This window comes from Nicotiana sylvestris, chromosome 4, assembly GCF_000393655.2.
Source record: "Nicotiana sylvestris chromosome 4, ASM39365v2, whole genome shotgun sequence".
Classification (NCBI taxonomy): Eukaryota; Viridiplantae; Streptophyta; class Magnoliopsida; order Solanales; family Solanaceae; genus Nicotiana; species Nicotiana sylvestris.
The window spans coordinates 133,407,304-133,420,042 of record NC_091060.1 but is presented as its reverse complement, the minus strand read 5'-3'; positions in this window follow the sequence as shown (position 1 = coordinate 133,420,042).

Genomic DNA, 12,739 nt, shown 5'->3' with positions numbered 1-12,739 from the left:
AAGAGAACGGAGAACTGCTGCCAAGTGGGGCGCTGCACCAATAAGCCTATGCCTCTCATACGCCTCCCACCAAGTGAAGGCAGCCCCAGAAAACTGAAAGGTAGTAAATGCCACACCACTAGTCTCAAGAATCCCTGTTGTACGAAGCATCCATTGGCACTTATCCAAGAAACCCTGGGCATCATCGCCCTCTGCACCACTGAATGACAGAGGCTGGAGTCTACCAAACCTCTCAAGTCGACGCTGCTTGTCGACCGACATAACTAGTACCACAAACTCCTGAGCTGGTGCAACCGGCTGGGCTGGAGGTGCCCCCAGTGTCTAGAGTCCCTGTACAACCTGCTCAGGTGTGCGAGCAATGGGAGTCTGGGTGCCTCCCCCGGCCTGAGAAATAGCTGCGACTGTAGTAACTGAAACCGCCTTAGCCAAACCGGTACACACTGATAAGATCTGAGCTAAAGCCTCCTGAAGGCCTGGAATCACAATGGGCACAACTGGTGCTGCTGTAGCATCCACAACTAGGACCTGATCTTGAACTGGGGCAGCTGGTCGATCTGTAGGTGCTGCCCTAGCTGCTCTGCCCCTACCACGGCCTCGACCTCTGATGGCCCCAACTGGAGAAACCGATGCTCGTCCACCCTGCCCAGAGCACGTGTCCTTACCATCTGTGAGAGAATGGAATAACAGAAGGTTAGTACTCAGATCAACAAATTCGCACGACAAGAATTTCAAGAATATGAAGTTTTTCCTAAAGGTTCTGCAACCTTTCGAGGATAAATACAGACGTCTCTGTACCGATCCACGAGACTCTACTAAATCAGCACATGACTCGCGAGACCTATGTAACCTAGGCTTTGATACCAACTTGTCACGACCCCGATTACCGGTCGTGATGGCGCCTATCGCATTACTAGGCAAGCCAAACAATAAATAACCACAACCCTCTTTCTAATAACATTAAGCCATTTTCTAACGCAAGTTTCAGATACCAAATTCATTATAAGCGTTAAGGCAACAAAAGATATGCGAAAAGGCAAAATAACAATAAACTACATAGCCCCAACAATCTGGTGTCATGAGTCTAGAGCCTCTAACACAAGTCAGAATACCTACTTCATAAATAGTCTAGGAAGTGCGAAAAAATAATAAGATAGGAGGGAGAGAACAGGGCTGCGGACACCATGCAGCTACCTCGAAGTCTCTGTCAAATACTGAAACAGCTGAAAGTCCTCACTCAGCCTCTCGGGCACCTGGATCTACACACAAGGTGCAGGGGGTAACGTGAGTAAGCCAACTCAGTAAGTAACTGGAGTAAATAAGGATTGAAAGCAGTGAAAAGCAGTTCAAAAATACATAACTAAATAATCAACAGAATATCAGGTCATCTTTACAGTTTAACATCCGTTTTTGTTATAAAATCACGTTTCCAGTTTAAGCATTTGAAATCAAATACTTAGCGGTATATCGATAGAGGCTTATTTTAAATAAGAGTGAAATCAGTGAAAACATCATAACAAGGCTTCTCCGGCAAGGAATCACTCAGAATATGGCCCCTCGGGCAGCCTCTCAATCAATCGTGACTCGACTCTCGTCACATAGTACTCACTCTCAGCACTCGGCTCATTAGTATCTCATAATAATATAAATCATAGTAACCATTGTGGTGTGCAACTCGATCCATATATAATAGTCGACTACGCTCACTGGGGGTGTGCAGACTCCGGAGGGGCTCCTATAGCCCAATCGTCATATCGCTGCGGCGCGCAGCCCGATCCAATATGTATATCGCTGCAGCGTATAGCCCGATCGATAATAAGTATTGCTACAGCGTGCATCCCGATCCATAACTCACATATATACAAATATCCTCACAATTAGGTTCTCAACCTCTCTCAGTCATTAACCTCACAGCCTCTCGGGCTTATTAATAGAGATTAGGGAACTCAGCCCAAAAAGTCCTCACAATTAGGAGTAGAGTGATAAAATCAATTTTAATCATTTAAACGGGTAAAACAAGACCGAGGATATACTTCTAGCAAGTAAAGTGAGAAAATAGTCAAAATGCCCTTAAGGGTTGCTACAGGTTGGCATAAGGCACAAAACATGGCATACAACCCATAATACAATATAAATATCCAAAATACGGGATAACATAATATTTCCAAACTAAATACGCGACTTAATAGTCGCTACGGGACAGACCAAATCACAATCCCTACCGGTGCACGCCCACACGCTCGTCACCTAGCATTTCGCCATCGCATTTATCAAAAACAAGTCTGATACCGGGGTTTTATACCCTCAGTTCCAGATTTACAATGGTTACTTACCTCAAACCGGTGAAAATACTACTCCACGATGCCTTTGCCCCTCGAATCGGCCTCCACTCGTGTCGAATCTATTCAAATCAGAATTATGGCATCAAAATATGCTAAGGGAACGAAGCCCAAGCGAAAACAATCGAAAAATACCAAAAATCCCGAAATTACCAAAACCCGACCCCCGGGCCTACGTCTCGAAATTCAAATTTTTTTACATCAATAGATTTCTCGTCTCCCCACGAGTCTATGCATATCAAGAACACTAAAATCGGAATTCAAATGACCCCTCAAATCCTCCTTCAAAGGCCTCTTAAACTCAAGCCCTAATCCTCCATTTTAGCCCTTTAATTCTTTTAATTACAGCCTTAATCCATGAAATACTACCATAGAAATGTGTTTTAGGTCCAAAATCCTTACATTAATGAAGTCTCCTTGATTTCTCTCTTCAAAATCACCCAAACCTCCCGAATTCGTGTTTAAAAATGGTGAAACCCTTCAAAAATCGAGAAGGAAGACATATATACATTCTGCCCAGGGATACCCGCATCTACGGTCAAACATCCGTTTCTACGGTACCGCATATGCGGTCTATCCTCCGCTTCTGTGAAAATCACTTAGCGGACCAATTCAGCATCTGCGATCCAATCTACGCACATGCGACTCCGCAGGTGCGGTTAGGTGCGGTTCAATTACCGCATCTGCAATTCCTGCCTCTTCCTCTCAAATCCGCTTCTGCGGCTTCCCTTCCGCACATGCGGTGCCGCACCTGCGGTCCCCAAACCGCAGGTGCGAAAACACCAGAAGCAGCAAAGTTCAGCAGTTGCAATACATCTCAACTTCTCCGTTAACCACCCGAAATTACCCCGAGGCCCCCGGGACCTCAACCAAAAGCACAAACATATTCCAATACCTTATTCAAACTTGTTCCAATCATCAAAACACCTCTAACAACATTAAATCACCAAAAACACATCGGATTCAAGCCAAACTTTCTAAAATCTTCCAAATTATGTTTTCGATCAAAACCCAACCAAACCACGTCCGAATGACCTGAAATTTTACACACCCATCCCAAATGACACAACGGGACTACTACAACTCTCGTAATTCCATTCCGACCCCTATATCAAAATCTCGCCTACCAACCGGAAATCTCCAAATATCAACTTCGCCAATTCAAGCCTAAATCTACTACGGACCTCCAAAATGCATTCCGATCACGCTCCTAAGCCACAAATAACCTCCTAAAGCTAACCGAACCATTAGAACTCCATCCGAGCCCTCTAAAATATAAGTCAACATCCGGTTGACTTTTTCAACTTAAGCTTCCTTAAAAGAGTCTAGGTGTCTCAAACCTTACCAAATTCCTTCCGGATTTGATCCGACCAACCCGATATCACATAACACGGATGAACAAAGCATTAAAAAAGCAGAAATGGGAAAAATAAATCAGTAACTCATGAGACGACTGGCCGGGTCATCACAGTCACGGTCCAAAATCCACTGAGGGTCGTGATGACGCCAGACACCACTGTCAGGCAAGCCACCACCAAGAAGTTAATTAAATTCTTATTTTAGTATTTTTGAAATCATTTCTTTTCCTTACATTAAACAATAAATAATGAACTCCACTGTGTAAGCATTGATGTCTTCAACAAATTTAATTGCTGGATAATCCCATAGTCATCCCAGAACCTGGTGTCACAAGTGCATGACCAATTTCTAAGAAATAAAATATAATATAATAACTGTCCGGAATACAAATTAGATAGAAAAGAAAAATAATACAATACTCCGAGGGAGACTTTGCTAGCTGCGGGTCGTCTCGAAAGATGCAGCTCACCTAAGTCTCCGTACCAACCATGCCGCTGCGCCTAACGAGGCCACTAGACATACATGTGCCTATGCAACAAAAATGCATAGCAAGTGTAGCATGAGTACGAAAACACGTACCCAGTAAGTATCCGGTCTAACCTCGAAGAAGTAGTGACGAGAGGTCGACTTCGACTCTTACTAGTGGTCCAATAATAAAATATCAATAATATGGAAAATCATAGATTTTGTAAAGCGTCTATAAACTCATTTAATCATGAAGTAGGTAAATAATTTTTTAATAGTAATAAATTTCCAAAAATTTATATTTCATCTTTTATAAATTTATCTCTGGCCAGGGAGGCAATATCAAATTTTGCAAATCTCAAGGCAAGCAATACAAGCATGCGCAAATCATGTCGAGGTCGTACGGACCGATCCAATATAAATATAAAAATGTGCACTGCCAGAGGGTCGAATGTTGCGAACCATAGATGCTGCTATTACCCCGCTCGCGAATCATACATACGACGCGGGTACACATAGATACATATATTCAAATAGTCAATCAAGACTTCATCAGTGAAACAATTACCCAAAGAAATGACAACTTCTCTTTTGACAGTCAAGAAAGTGATGTTTAGCCTTTTAGAAATTTATTTACCAGTTTGATATGATTTAAGCCCTTTAAATTATCAATAAAGATATAAGTACGACAAGTAAGCATATTTTTTGGGTCCTAGACTACCCGGACTTAAGCACAATAGTAGCTACGTACGGACTTTTGTCACCTCGTGCATACATAGCCCCCATAAATAGGAGCACATATTCAATTATTTTACCTATGGGGATAATTCTCTCTTACTAGGTTAGAAAGGAGACTTACCTCGTTCTGAAATTCCATAACCAGCTTCCAAGCCCTTCCGACGACTCAAACCGATGCCCAACGCTCCAAAACTAGCCAAATAATGGGCAAACCAATGAAAATATACCTTAATACTCATAACAATTCAATTTATATAAATTCTCAACTCTACTGGCTAAGTAGACAAAATCGCCCTAGGTCCCACGTGCCCGCATTCCAAATTTTTTTGAAGATAAACTTAACCCATAACCTCACGAACTCAAATATATAATTTACTCTCAATTTCATGCCCAAATTCGTGGTAAAAATCCAAAATATCAATTTCTAGGTCTTCTACCCAAAACCCACAATTTCTACTAATTTTCATGTTTAAATCCCTATACAAACCATGTATTTAACTTACAACTAGTAGAAATCACTTACCTCATGATATATGATGGAACCCCATCTTCAAAAGCTCTAAAAATCATCCAAGCCGAGTGAAAAATGGGTGAAATGAATTCAAACCCCACTTTTAAAACATTCTGGCAAGCCCAAGTCCGCCCTTCTTCGCGAACGCGACATTACCCTCGCGTTCGCGAATGCCAAAAATCCAGCTTCAAAAATCCTCTTTCGTGAATGTGAGACCCAGCTTGCGAACACGTATCTCTCAGGCAACCCCTTTGCAAACGTGTGCACCCTTCGCGAACGCAAAGGCTTAGAATCCATAGGCCCAGATTCCCTCTCTCCTTCTACGCGTTCGTCGATTTACCGTTCGCGTAGTCAACTCAGCCAACCCTTTCGCGTTCGCGACCCCCACTTCACGTTTAGAAGGCCAAATCCAGCAGCCTCCAACTTTCTTCTTTGCGAACACGGAACTACCTTCGCGTTCGCTAAGAAGGAAACCGGATACAGCAAACCAGCAGTAGCTTTTAATCCAAATTCGATCTGAAACCACCCCGAAACACACCAGAGGCCCCCGGGACCCCATCCAATCACACAACCCAGTCCCATAACATCACACGGACCGGATTGAGGCCTCAAATCACATCAAACAATGCTGAAACCTTAAATCGCACTCCAATTTAAGTTTAATGAACTTTAAAATTTCAAACTTCTACATTCGATGCCGAAATCTATTAAATCACGTCCGATTGACCTCAAATTTTGCACACAAGTCATATTCGACATTACAGACCTACTCCAACTTCCGGAATTGGAATTCATCCTCGATATTAAAAAGTCCACTTCCGGTCAAACTTCTCAAAAACCTTCAAATTTCTAGCTTTAGCCAAATGACTCCAAAATGACTTACGGACTTCCGAATCCACTTTCGGATGTGCCCCCAATATCAAAATTACCGTATGGAGCTATTCCCAGACTCGAAATTCCAAACGGATATCGATAAAACTGAAATGCACTTCCACCCAAACTTATGAAATTCTTCCAAAAATGCTAACTTCCACAATATGCGCTGAAATGCTCCTGGATCATCTAAAACCCGATTCGGACATACACCCAAGTCTGAAATCATCATACAAACCTGTTGGAACCTTCAAATCCTGATTCCAAGATCGTTTATTCAAAAATAAACCTTAGTCAGTTCTTTCAACTTAAAGCTTCCGAAATAAGAATTTTCTTTCCAAATCAACACCGAACTTTCCGAAATTTAATTTCGACCATGCGTACAAGTCATAATACCTGAAGTGAAGCTGCTCATTACCTCAAACCGCTGAACGACGCGCTAGAGCTCAAAACGACTGGTCGGGTCGTTACACTTACATTCTGAACTACGTTTTTTATGGGGGAAAGATTCACTTTTAGTATTATTAGATTAGATTGGGTCATTCCTATTTGAAGGAAAAAAATACAAAATTAATCGATCGGTCGAAAATAATTGCATTCACTAACCTATATATATATATTGCCGGCTATTATTTGTTAGACTAAAAATAAAAACAAGAAAAATATTGAATAAGAAAATAGTACTGGAAAATTATGTTTTTCGGTCACTATGGTTTTTTTGTGAGTTAATTAAAATTTTATGATTTTTGTGTGAGAAAATAAAGTTATATGACTTTGGTGAAAAAAGTCATCATCATATGACCATTAGTGAAATTTACCCTAGTATAGAAGGGAATTCTTAGAGTAATGGTAAAGTTGTCTCCATGTGGCCTATAGGTCACGAGTTTGAGCCGTAAAATCAGCATCAATATAGCCTACCTACATCACACCTGTTAGGGTGAGCCCCTTCCTCGAACCTTACGTGAACATGAGATACTTTGTGCACCGAACTATCCTTTTTTATATCCGTAGTATATTTTCAGATAATGATTTTCAAAATCTTTCTTTCTTTCCTAACCTGTGTCGAGTCGATTAACATCAAGTAAATTGAAACTGAGGAAGTACCTGTATACGGTCAAAATCGGGCTTGCCCAATTTTGCTATTTAATCTAGACCAGAAGATCATGTCGAGAGTCAGTCTTGCAATGGATCGGGTTGTAATGCGAAGACAAGGTGTCGAGTTCAAGGATCGAGATGTTCATCGAGACCGAGGCCAGTAGGAATCGAGGCTAAGTATGACCCACTTCGAGTGAAGTGCAATGACAAAAAGGCAAGATATCCGTAACCGATCGAAGATCACGGCGGGAATTCCGGAATAGATCAAATCAAGCGGTTATTTGTACAAATCATGGGATTTACTTCTTTAGTTAGAATTGTACCATAATTAGGATTACTCTAGTATATAAAGGGGAATCTCCATCATTTGTAGACACCTTACTTTCACGAATATCAAAGCAATATAATATTTCTTTCTTCTGCTCATTAACTTACTACTGTTTAACTATTCTTACTCTACCAAGCTCGAGGGTTCATTAGCTCGAGGGCATTGACCAAACACTGGTTTGCTTTGTATTATTGTCAATTTGCATCATTTATCTTTACGTTTATCAATTGGTATTAGGTGAAATCACATATCCTTAGAACCACATTACAAGTTTAATTGTTACTCAATTTTTAGGGTAAATAGTTTGGCGTCCACCGTGGGGCTAAAGATAAAAGTGATTGCTTAATATTAACCTTCACAACACACATTGCTTTTACGCTTGTTCTCGTAAGTATTTTTGATTTCAGGAATCAACATGTCAAACTCTCAAGCAGTATTCACTCACACTGATATCGACCTTGGCTTTCATGGCGGAGACAAACACGTAGTTGCCCCGGGAAATGGAGTACCTCCAATCAATCCTGACGCACCACAAGCCATTGATCCGGTTGATGCAGTTCTCATGTCGCCATTCGTGGAGATTTAGGCGCCGACCTTGAAAATAACATCTGTAGAGACGCACGGGCAGCTAACCAGAACGCATAAAATGGTGAAGAAGGCAGAATTATCCTTCGAATGATATTTGACATACTACAAACTCAGTAGGCCGCGAAAGCGCCACTCCAAAATCATAATCGAGTCCCAAGCAAAATCGAACTCGATACATCACAGGGAGTTGCTCATAGGGTCTAACCCGCACAGGAGAAATTGAATGACAACGGATCGGGAACTGATCCCGCCATCATGAAGATGCTCAAGGAGCTCATTAAACGGATTGAATCAGGAGAAAAAAAGATCGAGGCTAATGATAAAAAGGTAGAAACGTACAACTCCGGGGTTGATCAAATACCGGGCCCGATTCTGAAGGGTTTAGATTTGAAAAAGCTCATACAGAAGCCTTTCCCACCAAGTGCAGCTCCGAAGCCTATTCCAAAAAAATTCCGCATGCCAGAAATTCCAAAGTACAATGAAACCACTGATCCTAACGAGTATGTCACTTCTTATACATGCGCAATAAAAGGAAATGACTTAGAAGATGATGAAATTGAATCTGTTCTGTTGAAAATATTTGGAGAAACTTTATCAAAGGGGGTAATGATATGGTACCACAATTTGCCGCCCAATTGCATCGATTCTTTCGCCATGCTTGCCGATTCGTTCGTAAAGGCACAAACCGGAGCAATAAATGTCGCGACTAGGAAGCCGGACCTCTTCAATGTGAGACAGAAGGATAATGAAATGCTAAGGGAATTCGTATCTCAATTTTAGATAGAGCGCATGGACCTACACTCGATTATTAATGATTGGGCTATCCAAATCCTCACTCAGGGTTTGAACGAGCGAAGTGCGGTAGCATCACGTCAACTAAAGTAGAATTTCATTGAATACCCAGCGGTGACCTGGGCCGATATGCATAATCGATAACAATCGAAGATCAGAGTCGAGGATGATCAGTTGGGAGCTCTATCCGGTTCTGTTTACCCAAATAGGTCCGAAAGCAGGATTCAAAGAGACATCAACAGAGATCCTCGATCGAACAAAGATTGGTACCAACCATATAACACAGAGCGAAGAAACAACGGTCGGGGACGTAATCCCGTTCGAAATGATCGAAGGAATGATCGAGGTCAAACTTCTCGAGGGCTCATGAGTAAGAATGGCTTCGATAAACATGTCGAGCTAAAGGAAGCAACACGGTTATCGGAATACAGCTTCAGCATCGATGCTTCAGGTATTGTGTCCGCCATTGGACGAATCAATGATACTAGGTGGCCCAGACCCCTCAAACCGATCCAGCTTAAAGGAATCCAATCAAATGTGCAAGTACTATGGAAACCCATGGTCACAGAACCGAAGACTGCAGACAGTTAAGGGAGGAGGTAGCTCGTTTATTCAACGAAGGTCATCTTCAAGAGTTCTTGAGTGACCGAGCAAAAAATCACTTCAGAGACAGGGACGCAAACAAGAAAAATGAACAGGAGGAACCGCAACACATGATTCATATGATCATCGGTGGGGTCGATATCAGTCAGGGTCTGACATTTAAACGTACCAAAGTCATAATCACAAGGGAAAAATGTACACGGGACTACTTACCAGAAGATACCTTATCTTTCAACAATGAGGATGCATAAGGGATCGAGCAGCCTCACAACGACGCACTGGTAATATCTATCAATTCAAGTTATACGTGTGTCGGTTGATCCAGGTAACTCGACGAATATTATTCGATCAAGGGTCGTGGAGCAGCTCGGCCTTCAGGATCAAATCGTGCATGCTGCTCCAATGCTCAATGGTTTCAACATGGTGTTGATACCCAATTTTTCCCTCATATTTTTAAATTATATATATATATATATATATATATATATATATATATATATATATATATATATATATATATACTTTTACAATAGTATATTTGCATCATAATTTAGTTTATAAACCTATACATGCATTTTTCATAATTTTCCATAATTTTTAAAGCTTTAAATTGATTTTTCTACATTTAAATTACTTGAATAATTATTAATTATTCCTTCAAATTATTTTGTGATGACTTAATCATCCAAATTACTATTCTACATCCTCATATATGTTTCATCATATTTTTACATTATTTTGTATAATTATGTTTGCATTTTTAAGCTATTTGCCAAATTTTGCAATAATAGCCTATATTCACATATAATTGCTTTTTATCTATACTATTTGTGTCAAAATAGCCTTTTATATTTTTATAATGCTATGTTATTATTGTTAATCATTTTATTGCATAAATAACATTTTTATTTATTTATTAAAAAATTTTATAAATTATTTTGTGTTGAATTTTGGGTATTTAAATAATAGCCCATTCTTAAAACCAAATTTGGACCCAAATTAGCCCAATTACCCCTGGACCAAGACCAAATGGCCCTATCTAATACCCGGTCGTGGCCCATGATCTCTGAGATCAACGACCCACATTACAACCTCCTTTTTAATTATACCCAAACCCCTAATCCTAAATCATTTCTCACTGTCTGCCGCCCTTGAATCATCTCATCTCTCAAACCTAAAACCTAGCCGTCTTCCCCCCAAATCCCTCACCTAATCCCACCTAACATGGGATTCCATGGCCGTTTCTTGCCATATGTGACCTCTCCCTGGTACTGGATCCTTTTCTATACTGCTTGCCTAAACATGGCAAGCAGATCTAATAAGAATCGAACCAAATTGTTTCAGATCCTTGACTTTTCTGATTGTTCTATCTATATTCGTCATGTGCTCTATTGTAAGTACGAATATTTCTATATCTTCTGTTGATTCTTACTTAACATAAATTAGGGTTTTCAGATCTCTTTTAATCGAGCCAAAATAGGTTCGATTCTCTAATTTTAGTGTTATTTGTGTCTATATTCATCTTTGTTACTGTTTTTATGTATAGTCTATTGATATTTGTTTTCCCTAAAACTAGGGTTTACCTATTTCTTCCTAAATCCGATTTTTATTGATTTTTGCATGATATTGCTTCCTTATTTTCGTTTGATTTTATAGTTTTTCCTTGTTTACTTGTTTAATTTCTACTACTATATAAATGCTTCCCTCATTCCCTTTTAGACTGACTTGAATCGTTAAGAGATTTACTAAAAAAACTGAAGTTACTACCCTTTGTTCTCTAATACTCTTGTTCTATATTCTGGTTTTTGGCCGGCTGAAAGCCAAGGCCAGAAATTCTGGGTTCTTGCTGCTGTGGACTTCTATTTTTTCTTGTTTTTCGCTTAACTGGTGAGTTGCTAAACTTTTGTCACTTTATTCCTATTTACCTGTCATTTGCATATGTTTTCACTTCTGGAGATTGTAGTTTAATGTGTTTTCTGGGCTGTTCTTGTGTGCAATTCCGATTGCTTTACTTTAATTTTAGGTGTCTCTAATCTTTAACTTCATTATGTTGGTAATCTGAGACATGTCTAAACCTGATTTGAGTTAATTAATTGCTTTTCAAGCTCATCTAGCTTATGTGTTGCAATTTACTGATGTTAAAAAACCTTTGCACTTTAGCCTGTCTTTAGTGTTTAATTTTGCTATCAATCTTGTTACTTGGACATGCTTTCATATCTCTTTTAATAGACTAGTTGATTGTATTCAAAAGCATGAATGTAGTCTTTAACTATATAGCATAAGTCCGTTTCCTGTCCTATTCTGAACTTGCTATGGTGATATCCTGCTTAGGTAGCATGTTTGATCATGTTCCTCATTAGTATACTTCTAGTATGTCTTGATTTCCCAATATTGTCAATAATCTGTTCTCATCCTGTCTAAGTTCTGTTGCCAGTCAATATGATTCTCACTAGGATCTATACTTAGCATAACTTGAACCTTTTCCTTATTATGAGTCTGTGTATACCAATCCTGCAAACCTGTTTTGTTAATGTGTGACTACTTATGCACTAGATGTTGAACTTGTTCTTGTGAATCTTTGCTAAGTCTGTTCTTAAAACCTAGAGCCTGTTTGATTATTTGCTCTATATGCTCAACTTGACTATGTTCTGTCCCTTAGCTATTGTCCATTTTCCCTCATTATCACTTATGTTATTCTGAAATCCTTATTCTTAGTCGGCTGAAAGCCAAGGCTATCAAGGCTCTTGCTATTGACCTCCCTAGTGTGAGCACTATTCGGGGTCCATTTGAAGCCCTTGTGAACTCTGACATACTAGGATTTGGGTCTTTGATCATTCCCTTGATACTGAAACATGCACTATCCCTGAATCTCCTGTATTAACCTCCCTAGTTTAAGCACTGCCCTGGGTTCTTGAAGTCCTTGGGAACTCTGAGACACTAGGGACCAATGTTCCTTGCCACTTTGTCTTAATTGCTCAATTCTGTCCCGTTTTCACCTACTGAATAAGCCAATGGGCTTGTGTACATGGCTGTTTTCTGAATCTTTGATGG